This window comes from Elephantulus edwardii, unplaced genomic scaffold, assembly GCF_000299155.1.
Source record: "Elephantulus edwardii isolate Elephantulus edwardi_28Jun2011 unplaced genomic scaffold, EleEdw1.0 scaffold00098, whole genome shotgun sequence".
Classification (NCBI taxonomy): Eukaryota; Metazoa; Chordata; class Mammalia; order Macroscelidea; family Macroscelididae; genus Elephantulus; species Elephantulus edwardii.
Window position 1 is genome coordinate 7649665 of NW_006399848.1, and position 15178 is coordinate 7664842.

Here is a 15178-nt window from a genome sequence, read left to right on the forward strand (position 1 = left end):
CTTGCATATGAGTAATTGGTGGTCTGTTCCACAATCAGCCCCCGGCCTAGTTTTCACAGCTGATATTGAGCTTCTCCAGCGGTTCCTTCCGCAGATGTAGTCGATCTGATTCCTATGCATACCATCAGGTGAAGTCCATGTGTATAACCTGCCTTTGTGTCTCTTCTCAAAATATGCTATCGTTTCCGCACCTCTATGCCTAGACATAAACTATTACTCTTCCTAGAAAGTCCTCCTTTTTCTCTGTCCATCTGGTGACCTCCAACTCAAGCACAGAGACTCTCTGCTCAGGAGTGCACAGTCTCTGTGCTGCTCATCAGTCTCCCTTCCAACTCTCCCACACTCTCTGGGTTAGGACGCCTCCACACTACCACAATGTACCTGACTCACTGCAGGCACTCAGCCACGGTTGTTAAATGAATAAAGAGATGACTAAAAACATTCAACTGTTCTATAATAAGAGTGCACTGTATGTTTTAAAGTAGCCTCCAGTCATGCAGTGGAGGATCATGCTGAGTAACAGTCTTTAGAGTCCAAGAAGAAGTGTGATAATAAAGTAAAGATGTTGATATTTCTCCCTCTGGCTCATAAAACTGTTCTGAGGATAATACCAAGAGACTAAAAATGGTTTGCCCAATTACAGAACAGCTAGAAAAACTGGACTGTAGACCAAAGAACAAGATTCACTTAGTCATATAAGCTATGGGATATTTTATTTTTTTTTAATTTGTCTCATTACTTTTGTGTCATAAAAGGCAAAGCAATAAGATTTTATTAAACATTCTCCATTTGCTAAAAAGCAAATTTGTGAGTAAGTTACCTCTATTTTCCTCTCATGCTTTCTTTTCTTGCTGTCTTGACATGTTAAAAAAATATTATCAGAAGGGTGATTGTGCTTATTTCCAAACAGGGAAGCAATTTGCTACTCTTTAATTTAAAACTATCCTTTAATCCAAGCAATGTCTGGTTCACTAAAGAAAATACAAAGTCCAGAATCTACGAACTGGTGATCCAGACCCTTCAAAGCAATTTGCAACAAATATACATTTGAGTTCATTTAGCTGCCAGAGTAAAGCCCAAATCTATTGGTAATCTTGCCAATACAAGTATACTTAGGCTAAAACTAGGTCGCAAAACATTTTAGGACAACAAGATGTTCCACTTTTCCAATATTTTGAAAAATTTCTAAGAAACTACAGGAATTGCCTGAAAGAAACAATTTCACACACACTCTTAAATCAGGGAACTTCATGCACATTCTAAATCGACGGTGCATAGGAAGCTGTTATGCTAACCCGGAAACAGACAGGAGCCCACCAGTCACTTCTCAGAAGAAAGATGGATGGCAATCTCTTCCCGGGCAATTTTTAGCCTCAAAAAACCACTGGAGGGTCAGCTGTGTATGAGTCAATTCAAAGTCAACACCAGTGTTGACTTTGGACTTTAAAGTATTATCTACAAGGACAGATGATAACTTGTGACACAGCATACATATAAGTATTCTGTTTCTTCACAGTCTAAATGTCAATATAACAATAAGACATTAGCATTTAACCTTCTTTCAGAAATTCTGTTCTTTCTTCAAATACACATATCCAGATATGTTAGTTTAACTAGTTTATCTTTTCTTATTTCAATGCATGGTTTAAAATTAGGAAAAGTCTCTCAGGAATGTATCTTTTCTCCATACCTATTCAGGCTGAGCAGAGAATCTGAGAAGTTGGACTATGTGAAGAAGAATGCGGCATCAGTATTGGAGAAGACTCACCTGCATTAAGCCAATGACACAACCTTGCATGCAGAAAGTGAAGAGGACTTGAAGTACAGCAGGAAATCAAAGATGACAGCCTTCAATATGAACTTCAAGAAAACACTACTCTCTCTCAAAAAACAAACAAACAAAAAAAAAAACACTACCACTAGACTAATAGGTAGCACAATGATGGATGAAGAAAAGACCGAGGTTGTCAATGACTTCATTTTGCTTGGATCAACAATCAAGGCAGCAGCAGTTAAGAAAACAAAAGATGTGTGTTAGGGAGCTCTGGTGGCCTAGTGGCAAGAAGCTGCACTGCAATCCCAGAGGTACACGGTTCGAATCCACCAGATGCTCTGCCGGAGAAGGAGGAGCAATATCCTCCTGTACCAGTCAGAGCTGATTTGACGGTACACGCACACAAATAATAAAAATTTAAAAAAAAAAAAAAGATGTGTGTTGCACTGCGAAAACACTCTCTCAAGAAGTTCTCCAAAGTGCTAAAGATCAAGGATGTTAGTTTAAATACTCAGATATTCCTGATCTATGCCACAGTATTTTTAATTGCTTTCTATGCATCTGAAAGCTGGACAAAGCCCAAGAAGAATCAATGTCTTTGAATTGCAGTTTTGTTGGTGAACACGACTGGATATTCCACAGACTGCCAAAAGAAAAAAACAAATCATTGTTGGAGGGAAGTGCAAATAGGGTGCTCCATGGAATCAAAGATGATGAAATTTGGTGTCACACACTTTGGCTGTGCTATCAGGAGAGGCCAGTCCTCAGAAGAAGACATCATGCTGGGAAAAGTAGAGGGTCAATGAAAGAGAAAACGACCCTCAAGGAGATGATGGGCTGATAGAGTTTAACAATGAGGCGGTGCATGGCAGAGGTGGAGAGGATGGCACAGGACAGAACAAGGTTCTCAGCTGTTGTTTACAGGATGACAATGAGTCATAATCAAACTGGTGGCACACAGAGAACAAGCTCTTCCCCATGGAGCTCTGGTGGTATAGTCCATAAGGAATTACACTGCTTGTCCAAATATGGCACCAAACCTGGGGTTCAAATGCACCAGGGGTTCCGTGGCAAAAGGATGAACAAACTCTTCCCTTGGGATTTCTTGCCTTTGAAAACCCGCTGGAGAGCCAACTATGAGTGTGTTGCAACTTGATGGCAGTAACTGAGCAGCAAGTGAATGAATGAGTAGTTCTTATGTAAGAAATTGAATTTTAAATATTATGCATTTGGTTATATACAAAGGTTACATCTATGCATTAGTCTACTAAGTACACATCTCTGTTACAATCAGTGTTCCTTAGCTGTTAACAAGCTGTTACTGCACCATCCTGGTATCTCAAGATACTGGAGTTATACATACAATCACTCTTTGCAGAATATTCATTGACATGAAGAGAAAATAGTTAACTATAGAACAACTAAATAAACCAGGAAATAAAAGTAACATAAGCAGCAGACAAAATAAATTTAATATTAAATCCAATCCTAAAACTTACAAGGTAAAAAGGAGGAGTTTCCATTAGAATATACCAGATTGAGGGAATGAGCAAGAGAGTCTTTAAAAATATAACTCTAGGAATAAATGTATTTATACATTTTAAACATCATAGACATATAGGTAACTAATCACTTCCTCCTGGCTTTTATTCTTTTGCTAGAAATCAAACAAAAAGCAGAGTTGGCCACATGGTCTTCTTTAACTGGCAGAGAAATCAGAAGGCAGTAAGTAGCTTGGTGGCCTTGCAGTAAGGAATTACACTGAGAATACAAAGGCAAGGGGTTCATATCCACAAACTGCTACACAGGAGAAAGATGGGCAATCTCCTCTTACACGATTTACAGCCTCTGAAAACCTGCTGGAAGGTCAACTATTCATCAAATCCAGACTGACAGCATGCAACAAACAGTTCTATAAGATCATGATTTTTGCTGACTTTTCCCGTGAGGCTAAAATGATAATAAATCATAGATAATAGTCTCTCTCTATAGTCTTTTAAGTAATTTCTACAGACAAACTTGAGGGTAAAATGTATTTTGTCAGTTGCTCAGCACTTAGGTATCTTTATATAATAAATTCTGGCTACTTTCTCTGATATTTCACTTGTTCTTTGGTTTTTTAATTTCTATTTCAGAACTAATATAGCAGTTTCTGAAGGAAAACTCAAGTTGGTAAGAATAGGATGTTTTTATCTTTGGGTAGTTTTTAAAAAATGTTTTAAAAATATGGTATCTTCATCAAGATTTTAAAGTCTTCAAGTGAGAGGATGATTTTTGGCTTAGTACTTGTTTAACTATGTAAGTAAATGAATAGATTTTTTTAATTAAAACTTTTTTTATTTTAATGAAAGTTTACAGAGACTTTGGATTTCCATTCATTCATTGTTGTACATGTTCCTGCCCACCCCTGTCCCCCAGTTAGTTTTTCTCTTTGAAAAGTTTAAAAAAAAATTCTTTCATCCCTCCTTCCCACCCAGTCCACTCCGCTGTGCAGCTTTCATGACAATAATACCTAATTATAAATCCCTTTAAACAGTTCTTTTCCTCATTTGTTTCAATGCAGTATACATTATCTTTTCTTAGTTTCTCCCCAGCCCCAAGGTGAGTCGTGCTTTACAACAGTGACATCATGCATTATTTGTCCCTTTTGTGACTAAGATATTTCACGTAGCATAATGTCCTCCAAGTCACTCATTTTGTATAATGATTCATGAGTTCCTTGTTTTTCAATGCAGCATAGAATTCCATTGTGTGAATATACCACAGCTTCTCTATCCATTTGTTTGTTGATGGGTGTTTGAGTTGTTTCTAACTCTTTGCTACTGTGAACAAAGCAGCAATAAATATGGGTGTGCATATATATGCTTGGGTGACAGTTCTAGTTTCTTTAGGATATATTCTTAGTAGTGGAATTGCTATGTTAAATCGTATTTTTTTTTGAGAGAAAAGTCTTTATTTTCAGTATAAAAATGTCCATTAGGTGGAGGTCAAAGGGGGTAAAGGCAGATGCCTACATAGGGGGACAGCACGGTGGACCTTCCCAGCCCCAGCAGTCCTTTGATCTTGTGTAGGCCTCGGTAGAGTCCCAGGTAAACTATACAGGTCCAGGATGAACAGTAAGAGGGGTCAGCGGTGCAAGTCTCAATTGGAGAGTAGAGGAGGGTCAGCAGAGGTCATGAGAAGTCCAGAATCCAAGGTCAGGCTGTCCTGGTCGAAGCTGAGTTTCTTGGCTGGAGGAGTTTCTCCCAGCCCTTCAATATCCACTAGGTCACTGTTGGCGTCAGAGTCGTTCAGAGCACTGAGTGTGTCACATCAGCCTTCTGCTTCTTTACAGGGGGGCCTCCGGCCTCAGGGACAACGGAGCTGCTGGGTAAGGGGGGCTGCTGGGGGAGGCAACAGAACACCAGATGCCACTTTCTTGGGCCCTTTCTTAGGTGATCTGGCTGGAAGGGGGATACCAGAGTCTTCCTATACCTTTCATTTCACAGTGGCCATTATCTGAGCCACTGTCCATTCCTTAATGACACAGCTGATGTGATTAAGATCGTTCCCAAATCGCTTCCCAGCAGTCCTCAGCATCCCTATTTCTGCCTTCGTCTAGCCCTCAGCATGTTTATTTCCGTCTCCGTACACTTCGCACCCGCAGGCGAAGAGTTGGCCATGGGATGCAGCTGCATCGTCAGCTCCCTGAGCTTCGTGAAAGCAGCACCGGCCACAGAGAGGATCTCTCCGACCTTGGTGGATGCTGATGTCATGGCTCCGCGGGCCTCCTCATGGAGATGCTGCCTCCACCATGCGAGCCAGGACCACAGACAACCCCGTGGCTGCACCACTCTGGCCCCTGAGGGGCTCAAATCGTATTTTTATTTTCAACTTTTTGAGAAAGCGCCACACTGCCTTCCATAGTGGTTGCACCATTTTACACTCCCACCAACAGTGAATAAGGATTCCAGTTTTTATGCAATCTCACCAGCATTTGGTGTTTGTTAAATTTTGCTATTCTTATTGGGGTGAGACTATATATCTCATAGTTGCTTTGTAAACTAATAGTTGTTAAGTGCTGTTAAGGTGATCACTCATAGTAACTCTATGAACAAAAGATCTTAATCTTCTCCTATTTTGTCAACACATTTGAGCCCATTGCTACAGACACTTTATCAATCCATCTAGTTGAGGGTCTTCCTCTCCTACATAACCCTCCACCCTTCCAAGCATTATGTCTCTCTCCAAGGAATAGCATCTCCTAACAATATGTTTAAATATGTAAGATGAAGTGTCACCATTCTTGCTTCCAAGAAGCACTCTGTTTGTACTTTCTCCAAGACATATCTCTTTACTCCTTTGGCAGTCCATGAGTTAGTTGAGCACACTTCTCAAACACTGAAACTCATATGCATCAATTCTTCTTCTGCCATTCTTATTCACTGTCCAGCTCTCTGAAGCACAGCAGGTGACTGGAAATACTGTGGACTGAAGAAGGCACTTAGTCTTTAAACTGGCATCACTGCTCTTTAGGACTTTGGAAAGATCTCTGACAAAAGACTTTCCTAATGCTACACATCTTTCAATCTCCTGACTTCTGGTATCATGGTTTCTGAATGTGAATCCAAGCAAGATGAAATTGTAGACAATTCCAATATTTTCTCCCAGGATGCTCCCTGGAGGCAAAGATTCTGAAGCTCCACCTGACATACTCTGGACATGTTGCAAGGAGGGGTCAGACCTTGGAGAGGGACGTCATGCTTGGGACGGTGGAGGGACAGTGCAGGAGAGGAAGACCCTCAATGAGATAAGACTGATTCAGTGACTGGAGTAATGGGGTAGATGTATTGGAGACAATAAGATTGGCACAGGATAGAGTAGGTTATAGGGGTGTTGTACACAGGGTTGCTATGAGTTGCAAGCAACTCAATGGCACATAACAACAACATCATCATCATCATCATCATCATGTTGCCTACGGGCCCAGAGATGCTGAAATGTAATTCATATCAAAGACTGCAGTTGCTGATCCTCTACAACAAGTGACTCAGGTACCCCTCACTTTCAGCATGCAAGGCTATGTCACTTATGTAACACAGGTTGTTGTTAAGTCTTCCTTGGATCCTGATGCCATACACTATGGCTAACACTGAGAAGGAATGGGAATCTCAGAACACTTAATTATGTTCATATGAAACCTATATATAGGCCAAGAAGCTGTTGTCCAAACAGAGCAGTGCCAAGACTTGATGGTTTAAAATCAAGCTAAGTGTGTGTCAAGTATGTGTCCTTCCTATAAATCTATTCAATGTGTTTGCTGAGCAAATAATTCAAGAAGCCAGAGTTAATGAAGAGGAATGTTGCATCAGGATTGGAGCAAGATTCAAATTTGGTGAATCTAATGGTGTTATGCAACCATTTATACTAGCTAATGTTTTTTTCAAATAGTGTTCTCAAAATAATGTGCTAGAAAGTGTTATCTAAGAGGTTAGTTTTCAGTTAGAGAAGTTATTTCAATGAATAGGTACTTTTTAAACAGGCCATATGTACCATATAATATGGTAATCCACAAACCAAACAGAATGAAAAACTCTTAAGACTAAAGTTGTTGTTGTTGTTGTCGTTAAGTGCCACTGAGTCACAGACAACTCATAGCGACCCTATGAACAAAAGACCTGAACAACTGTATAACTTTCATTGTTTCTCCAAGTTCACAGAGTTTCCAGAGACAAGATATTTTGGAAGTGGATGCCACTCCTGCTTCCAAGCTTGTTTTAATGGGGAAGCTCCACCAATGTCTGCTATGGGTAACCATTATTGCATCTGATGCATCAAATGTGTTTAGCATCACAGCAACCACGAGTTACCTCTGTACAAAAAAATGGACAGACCAGTGCTAAACCACTTAGAAGAATGTTTGACCAAAAACCAGTTAAAACCAGCCTTGAGGGCCGCAGACTAAAATCACCCACCTTTGACTTGGTAACATAACTTTCTATCCACCAGGCCCCCAGAGACTAAAGCAGGTAAAATACAAATGTGAGTGGTAAGATTTGCTATATGTATAAAACTTCTAAGAAACTATTACCACTCCAAATCAATCATGTGTAATCAATCAAATAGTACAGTTTTTTTTTAAAGCTTGTATTTTACCTACTCAGAAGCAAATTCTGGAAAGACATATTTGGCAGTATGGCTCGGGCAGTGCAATAGGTGAGGAAAGGTCTTATGACAAACAAAGCTTCTTACCATCAAGATGCATGCTCCGGCCATCAACCACTAAGATCAGCCAGCTCCTTTCATTAGTTCCATGTTCACAAGGCAACTGTCCCATTGCAATTTGGCAGTCCCATAGAGAAACATGCAAAGAAAACACTGCCATAACAGGCAGATCCAAGTACCCTTGAGATGTTCAGTGTTTCCAAAAGAGAGTAAATAAACATTTTGCTATGAACCTTAGTTTCCTGTGATGTTGGCATGAATCTGTTTCCCTGGACTATCAAAATGCATAATAATGAAATCAGGCTTCCAAACTTCACTGCCAAGCAAGACAACCAAACCATACAGCACTGGTGTCTGCAATATGGGCAGCCAGTGATGACCCTGAACTTGAGACATAACTTCCCTTTACAGTGTAAAAGGCTGTTTCTCCATTTTGACATTTAATTTGTGTAACTGTTAAAACTACTACCAGACTACAGATAACACCTCTGGAAATATCTACTCAGGATTGTCAGAACTTCTGAGGAGACCATCTCTTCGGGCAGCAAAGCTGAGTACTTTTCAAAAGACTAATAACTCTTCAGTTTAGAGGATACTAAATGTTTTTTATTACAAACTGCCTGCCAGGGTGGGAAACTGGAGGGTGAGGAACAGAGAATTATCATAATCCCTCACAAGGCTTTACCAAACGTCTCCACACTCAGCCGTCAAATCAATGAAAGATGCTTGGGCATCTTTCATCTTAAAACTGTCTTCTCAGGAATCACTGTCCTGAGGAGCCACCATCACTGATGAGTCTCCTTCCTGCATCAGGGGAGGTGGAGTGGAAAGAGAGAATGACTTCTCTTGAGTGATAACCCACCTTTGAAGTGAAGTTTCTCAAATACTTTTACAGAGAATTTTGTTTCTGTCTTTGGCTATTCAAAACACTATCTCTTCCATTCATCTCATCCAAGAAGAAACAAAAGCACTCACTAATTAAAAAAAAACCATAACGCCAAAATCTTTGTATATTTTAACGCACAATACATTTCTTTTCTTCCAGGCAAATGCCATCCAAATTGTTCCCTACTCAAAGAAAGATCATGGGAAAAGAACTGTTGACAGTTGAATAATCTTTAGTAACTCATGCCTTGATGCTCTCATGAAATACTTTAAAATACCCACCACCAATACGTTGTATCAAATGTTGTCTTCTGCATTTTCAACTCTTTGTTTGTTGTTGTTATGTGCCGGTGCCGTCGAGTCGCTTGTGACTCATAGTGACCCTATGTACAACAGCCCTAAACTCCGCTCTGTCCTGTGCCAATCGCACCGTCTCCGACACTCCCATCCCAATTATCCCAGTCACTGAATCAATCCACCTCATAGAGGGCCTTCCTCTCCTGTGCTGTCCCTCCACCCTCCCAAGCATGATGTCCCTCTCCAAGGACTGGTCTCGCCTTTCAACTCTAGGTTTACATTTTTTATAAAAAAGGATGTAACAAACACTACCTGTGGGAGGGTTGGCAAAGATGTACAAAGCAGCATCATTTTGACAGAGTTGCTATATGAGGGTTTTTTTTTAACTTTTTTTTTCAGTGACAGTTTTTTATTTCATTTTTGTTGTTGTTGTTGCGTGCTGTCGAGTCAGATTTGACTGGCACAGGAGGTGATGGCTCATCCTTCTTCAGCATGTGGTGGATTTGAACTGCATACTTTCAGGATTGCAGCATAACTTCTTGCCATTAGGTCACCAGAGCTCCCTAACATGAGTGATTTTTATAAAATACATTACTTAATTTTTAATATCTACACATCAGTTAACTAATCCACCTGTTATCTCTATAGCATATTCATGTGCATGCATATATTACACAAAAGAAAGAAATTATTCATTTTAGGGTAAACACAAACATGTATGAAAATTACTATGAGCATGGAATTATTTACTACATTGAAGCAGCACAGGGCTTGGAACATGTGAAAAACTCAAATATTAATTAATGGGAAAGATGATAATGATACTCATAAATCTTAAGAGTTTGGTTTTATTTATTGGAGATATTTTCTCGGTTTGGACTTTAAAGTTCAAGTCTTCTTTTGATGCATGCCCACAGTACAGTCTTCTCTGACTGATGAAGGAGTGTGTGTGCACATGGCTAAGAAGTTCCCAAGGAAATGACTACTTCAGATTCTTCCACACATTCAGAGCTCTCTTGGTAGCCAAGGCTTGGCTTTAGTCCCCAACTGTTTATCTTACTCTTTGCTTAATTTCTGACACTTCCATCAGTCCTCATTTAAGGTTCCCAATTCCTTCTTTTTTTCTTTGCAAATGGCCTTTTCATGTAACAGAAGGAAATCAAAGCCATCTGCTGCTTCTATGCATCTTTTAGCCCTCATGATTCACAGGAAAGTATCCTGCTCTCTATGATGAATCACTCCTCAAAATGCCCTCCACCCTATGCTATCATTTCCCCTCCAATCTCTCTTACTGGCTCATTCTTATAAACCTACAAAGGAACTCTGGTGGCACAGTGATTAAACGTTTAACTGTTAACCGAAATGTCAGCACTTTCAATATCCTTTAGCCACTCTGTAGAACAAAGATGGGGCCATCTGTTTCTGTAAAAATGACAGCTTTGGGATCCGAATGGGTCAGAACTACTTTGTCTCATAAGGGCCACTGTGAGTCCGAAGCAACTAGACAGAAATTATGAACCTTCAAATAAGACTTCATTTCCTGTTTACTAATAAAAAATACTTTCTACCTCAATCTGGTTGTCCTTCTACCAACCACATCCATTTCTCCCAATTTATTTAATGATACTCCATAGTTTCTCACTGTTTAGTTTTATGTTAATGGCTTTCCCCTCCCCCTCTAGCAAGAGGTGTCTATCAGATGAGCACAAATAACTCTGCACTTAGGAAATTCGGTCTTGAGCCTTTTGGCTGTTGCCTGAAATTTGTGAATGAAAATGACCTCTTCCTTAAAACTCTTTGTTTGCTTTCTCAACAAGTTTCTGATCTCTCCTCCCGCTTTTTGTCTCCCTGTGGCCCTCCTCTTCCCCTCTTCCATCCTAAACACAAACCCCTCAGGGGCCTGTGCTCTGCCCTCCTCTTCTATAACGGAGGCTCTTGCTCATTCAGTGATTTAACATGTAGGGCTCTATTTACCAATAATTACCAGTGATCCCAAAGACATACAGCAAACAACAATCTAAAGCAGGTGTGAACCACGTAGGCTGTGAAGGTTGTGTGTGTGTGTGTGAACAAGTCACTTAGCGGACTATTTTGCACTTAGCAGCAGCAGCAGCATTTGTGGTTTGCACCTTGTGGAACACATAAAGCACAACAGTGATATTCCAAATGTCAGAGACCTAAAAGAATTCGATTTCTCTCCTTTTAAGAATGCCACAAATTTTCTAGACTCTTTCCTGGAGCGCTCAAGTTCCTGTACTTTCAGCTACACCTCTGTCCTGATAATATCCTGAGCTGCTGTAACCCAACATGTTCAGAACAGAATGCATCACTGTCCTGTTACACCAGCTGCTTCTGTGAATGTGACTGCTAACAGGAGCAGCAGCATCTCTTCACTCAAATGTAAGTTGTGAGTGACGCTGTTGACTTGATACCTCTGCCACCCACCTCCTGCCAAACAGGCATTCGATTTATCTCTCCTAGCCAACCTGCCAGTTCAAGGCCACTACCCTAATTTTCTGGAGCCCTCATGGTGCAGCGGTTAAAAGAACCTTGTCTGTCAACTGAAATCTACGCAGTCAGTAATTACCACCAGCTCAGTGAGAAACGCTGTGGAAATTGGCTTCTGTAAAGATTTACAGCCTTTGGAACTCTTTGGAACAGTTCTTTTCTGTCCTATAGGGACAACAAGAGTCAGAATCAATTCCATGTTAGTCGGTTTGGGGTTTTTCTGTTTATACTAATTTACCAGCACTCATTCATCAGTGAGGATGACACAATCTTGCCTGCTAAAAACAAAGAAGACTTGAGGCACTACTGTTGAAGATAATGAATATAGCCTTCAGTATGGATCAAAATTCAACACAAAGAAAATAAAATTCGTCACAAATGAACAAATAATCTACTCTGCAACCCTCATTCCGTACTCTTATAATAAACATAATGTCCTAAAATATAATACTTTTAAACTATTCTCTCCCTCATAGACTTCAATGCAGTAAATATAATTTATCAAGTTTTCCTCAGTCTTACCCCCACCCCGATGATTATATTTGGGGTGGGGTTGGGGGGTGTGCGGGCGGGATTGTGTACCAATGAAGGAGTTTTTCTTTTGCTTTTCAAGGAGAGGAACAAACGGGGTGGGGGGGGAGAAAAATGCACCAATGAATGAATGGAATTCCAAAATCTCTGTAGATGTTCATTGAAATGAAAAAGAAATAAATTTAAAAAAATGAACAAATAAACAGTATGATAAACAGAGGAAAAAACCAAAGCTGTCAAGGATTTAATTTTACTTGGATTCATAACCAACACCCATGAAAACAGCAGTCAAGGAGTCAAATAAATGCTATCCTGCACACATCTATCTGTAAAGAATCTCTTTAAAATGCTAAAGAGTTAGCAAGTAATTTTGCAGAATGGGCCAGAGTCAAGTCACAACTTTATCCATTACCTCATCAGACGCATATCAAAGTGGGACAATGAATAAGGAAGTTTAAAGAGGAATGGATGCTTCTGAATGGTGGGGCTGGCGACAGATACTGAATCTACACAGACTGACAAAAGTAGAAGCAAATCTGTCTTCAAAGATGTGCAGCTAGAATGGTCTTTAGACTAGACGATAGTGAGACTCACATACTTTAAGCATATTATCAAGAGAGGTCAGTCCACGGAAGATGACATTATGATAGGAAAGGTTATCACGATGGTCAGCCAAAGAGAGGAAGGATTGCAGGAGGATTGAGTGACATGATGATTCTAACAATGGGTTCAACATAGCAGTCATTGCGAAGATGGTGTAGCCTGAGAAGCCTTTCATTCTGTTCTACAGAAGGTGGCTATGAATCAGGGCTGACTCAATGATACCTCACAACAAAATCATGTCAGTTTGTGGTTATTATTGAGCCATATGGGTTGGTACGTGTAAAACTGTTACCATGAGTATTTCAAATACCAGTGGTTGCTTATGGTGGACAAATTTCAGCAGAACTTCTAGACAAAAACTAGAAAGGCTTGGTGAGCTACTTCTGAAAAATCAGTCCATGAAAAGCTTATAGATCATAAGAGATTAACCCCCTGGGTTGAATGATCCCACACAAATGGCCACAAGCATGAACCCAAACATCATAAAGAAGGTGCTGAACTGGGTGGCATCTTGTTCTATTGTGCACGGAGTGTGCAGGTGTCAGAGCCCAGACCAGATGGCAACAAACAACCTATTTAGGTCAACACTTTTCCTTCTCAAGGGAATGTACTAAATCAAGACCAGTTTGTCCTTCTCTATATTGTTTCCTCCTGGCTTATCCTCTGTTAGGATCTTAACACCACACCTTGGATACACAGACACGATTCTCTTTTCCTTCAGATTCTGGTGAGGTTCATCTGTCATGTAACTCTGCTTTTGGGTCTCTGACATTGTTCATCTCTTCTTTGGAGTTTACCTCTCCTAATCTTGCCCATTAGAGGAAATTCTTCTTTTGAAATGATCTTGAACAGTATCTGTACCTATGAAAGGTCCTTACCACTCTTTTTTGTTCTACAGTAGTTTGCACAAGTGTCTCTGTCCTCTCACATGGCTTAATCTCACTGAAAGCTGAAACTAGGCATATTTTTATTATTTCCTATGCACACTGCCTACAATAAATGCCTAGCATCCAAAAGGTGTCCAATTAACCTCTACTAAATGTAAAAACACTCTATTATGTGCCAGTATCAGGCCACATACTTCTACTTCCTATTGCTGGTGACAGATGCCTTCAATTAGACATCAACTCATAACAAACTTGTAAGCAAGCTGAAAAGACTCCCTGATTCTGCTCCATCCTCACTACCTCCACTATGCTCAAGCCCATTGTTGAGGTCACTATGACATTTCAACTCATTAAGGGTCTTCTCTAATTTTCTGTAGGCAATCTTAACTTCTGAGTTGATATAAAAAATGTACGAATGCACAGAAAATCATCTTCAATTCAGGCAATCTCTTTACACAAATTCAAGAAAGGGACCTGAATAAATTCAGAAAAGAGGTTCAGGAGCTCTGGTGACACAATGATTAATCACTAGATTGCTAACCAAAATGGTGGCAGTTTGAACCATTTAGTATTTCCATAGGAGAAAGACTTGACAATTGGCTTCTGTAAAAATAATAACCTAGAAAATCTGATGAGACAAAGTACATGGTTACGCCATGAGCTGAAACTGCTTCAATGTTATTCTCAACAACTTTTCAGAACAGAGACACTGCAGAATAAATAGCTAGAATAGTATCCCATTCTTGAGCATATCTTAACTCCCAACTTTAGATACAAACAAACAAACAAACAAACAAACAAAAAGAGACAATTATCAAGACTCCAATAAACCTACTAAATGTTGTTGTTTGGTGCCAGTGAGTCAAGTACAACTCATAAAGATCCTATCACCAGCTGACCTGAACTCTATATCCTGTGCCATTCTCATCATCTCTGACACACTAGAGCCCATTGCTGAAGTCACTGCGTCAGTCCATCTCCTTGGGAGTCTTTCTCTCCTTCACTGACCCTCCATCATTCGTAGCATGATGTCCTCAGATATCTGCATGTCCAAAGTGTGCAAGACAAAGTTTTGTCGTCTTTGCATCCAAGGAGCACTCAGGCTGCACTTTCCCCAAAACATACCTGTTTGGACTTTTGGCAGTCCACAGGGTATTCAGCACTCTTTTCCAGGACCACAACTCAAAGGAATCAGTAATTCTTCTATGATCCGTATTTATTGTTCAGCAATGTGATGCACAGGAGATGACTGAGAAGACCATGGCCTGAATCAGGTGCAATGAAGTTTTCAAACTGACGTCACTGCTCCTCAGCATTCTAGAGACATCCCTGACAGTGGACTTGCTCAATGCAGTATCTCTCCTCATTTCCTGACTGTTGGTAACAAAGATACTGACTGCAGATCCAAGCAAGATGAAATCACTGACAGCTTCAATTCTTTCTCCATTTATCATCATGTTGTCCTTTTCTAGATGTTCAGATGCAATCC

The 15178-nt window shown here is 40.1% G+C and overlaps 1 protein-coding gene and 1 pseudogene across 1 annotated transcript in view; both read right to left on the reverse strand.

Moving 5' to 3' along the window:
• CDK6 (cyclin-dependent kinase 6) overlaps positions 1-15178 on the reverse strand; it is a 305967-nt gene that overhangs the window by 237681 nt on the left and 53108 nt on the right. The gene's annotated exons all lie outside the window — the stretch shown is intronic.
• LOC102856202 lies at positions 4916-5529 on the reverse strand (annotated as a pseudogene).